This window comes from Oncorhynchus nerka, unplaced genomic scaffold (genome assembly GCF_034236695.1).
Source record: "Oncorhynchus nerka isolate Pitt River unplaced genomic scaffold, Oner_Uvic_2.0 unplaced_scaffold_6221, whole genome shotgun sequence".
NCBI classification, from domain to species: Eukaryota; Metazoa; Chordata; class Actinopteri; order Salmoniformes; family Salmonidae; genus Oncorhynchus; species Oncorhynchus nerka.
The window spans coordinates 1-2,287 of NW_027035093.1; the positions used below are offsets into that span (position 1 = coordinate 1).

At 34.6% G+C, this 2,287-nt stretch overlaps 1 pseudogene; it reads left to right on the top strand.

The window, feature by feature from the left end:
* The first annotated feature begins 1,279 nt into the window (after nucleotides 1-1,279).
* Nucleotides 1,280-2,025, top strand: LOC135566275 (olfactory receptor 6N1-like; annotated as a pseudogene).
* Nucleotides 2,026-2,287: the final 262 nt, after the last annotated feature.

The window sequence follows — 2,287 nt, forward strand, 5'->3', positions numbered from 1 at the left end:
TAAGAAAGTGTAATACACATAAAATCTTTGTTATGAGACGTTAGTTACATCTTAAACAATAGGGAGACTTACTAATATCAGAAGTCAACAAAATGAAGGTAAAATCTTCCAAAACTCCTGCAAGGTTAAATGGCCCCTAATTTGTTGATGTCTATCGCCCTCTTCTGGGAAAGTGATTTACAAATATTCCAAGAATAGAGTAATTGTAGTACACCTCCTGAGCATGAAAATGCTTGACTGCATCCCAAATGGCACCCTATTCCCTTTATGGTGCACTGCTTTTGACCAGAACCAAAGTAGTGCACTATTTAGGAAATGGGGTCCAATGGATAGCACAAATATGTGACTCCTTATACAGTTAAGAACTTTTAAAGAAGAACAGCAATATGCAAAGCTACTCCTTCGATCTATAGTTTCCCACTGGGTGCTTTATTCATAATACTGTTAACAAAAATAAATGATGTCATTAATGGTTGTGGTTACAACACAGTAAATATATAGCTTTTTTTAGGTTCTTGAGTTGTGATAATGTATATATGTGCTTATAAACAGGCATCCACAGTGTATCTCTCAAAATAAATGTGTGTTCACAACCACTTTGGAAGGCAATTCATTGTTTAATTGGTGCAATAACACAAATATGCATGAAACTAGAAAGTAAGGTTGAATGTAGGCTACACATTTGGAGTGATTATAAATGGCATTAACAAGATACAATAAGTAGTGAACAGAAATATCACATTCTGAATTCCCATTGAATTGATTTACTAGACGTAGATTGTTCTCCAGCGTATACATATTCTATATTAATATTCAATTTCAAATCATGTATTTTGACTGTCTTCTGGTGGTATTAATATACAAGTTATTGGAGCAGTATCCCTGTGTCAAGCAAGAACACATTTCATAGGCACACGTTTCTTTATATCTTTCACACCTCAGAAATCTGATAATATATATTATCGGGATCTTTTATTTTATTTTTAAAAATAAGAGTTTGATGGAGGATATGAATTTGTTTTGTTAAAACTATTGTGGACACATAATCAAATAGTTCACACATTCATTCACCTCCATACACACTCAAGCCATTTAAGGACTAAGAATTGCTGCATTGACCAGAGAAAGCAAATCAACAAAAGCTATGGAGAACTCAACCCAAGTCAAGTTAATTAATCTATTTATTTATAAGAGACATTTAACAACAAATCGGTTTATTTTATATTGCCTCTTATCACATACCTTCTCATCATCACTGTGAATCTGACTCTTGATCATAACAATCATTCAGCAGAAAGGTCTCCATGAGCCCATGTATATCTTTCTGTGTAGTCTGTGTCAATGGATTGTATGGAACTGCTGGTTTCTACCCCAAGTTCTTACTGACCTTCAGTCAGATGTTCAGGTGATATCTTATGGTGGATGTTTGATTCAAGCCTGTGTAATATACACATCTGTCCTGTGTGAAATGTCTACTCTAACAGTGATGTCTTACGACAGGTATGTGGCAATATGCAGACCACTACTATATCATAACATTGTGACATCTTTAACTGTTAGAAAGTTACTCTTATTGTCTTGGTGTTATCCTTTATTTATAGGACTCATAGCACTTAGTTTAACAGTCAGACTTTCTTGTGTGGATCTCTGCATTGATAAGATATTCTGTGACATTCGCCTATACTGAAACATGCATGTTTACCCATTACCATCAACCAGATTTTGAGCTTTTGTATAATAGTGGTTCGCGTTTACAGATACTTTTCATTGTATTTTCATTGTCAGATTGTAAGGACTGTGTAAAGTCAGCTAAGGGAAGGATTAAGTTCACACAGACATGTGTGCCACATTTATTGACAATAGTTATTTTCATCACAGTGACCCTTTGTGACACTTTGCAAGGATGGATTAGTAATAAGTCATCTCAATAAGCGTAGTGCAATGGCTGTACAATTCCTTGTTATACCACCTGTCTTTAACCCTGTCACATACGGACTTAATCAGATTCGAGTGGGCAGTTTTTAGAAAGTGAAATACACATAAAAGCATTGATGTGAGAGGTTAGTTACATGATCTCACACAACAGGAGACTTCCTGATTGATATCAGAAGTTAACAAAAATAAAGTTAAAATCTGGCAGAACTGTTGCAAGGTTAAATGGCCCCTCATTTGTTTTATCTATCACGCTCTTCTGTGAAAATGATTTACAAATATTCCAAGAATAGAGTAATTGTAGCAAATCAAAATGTATTGCTCACATACACATATTTAGCAGATGTTATTGCTG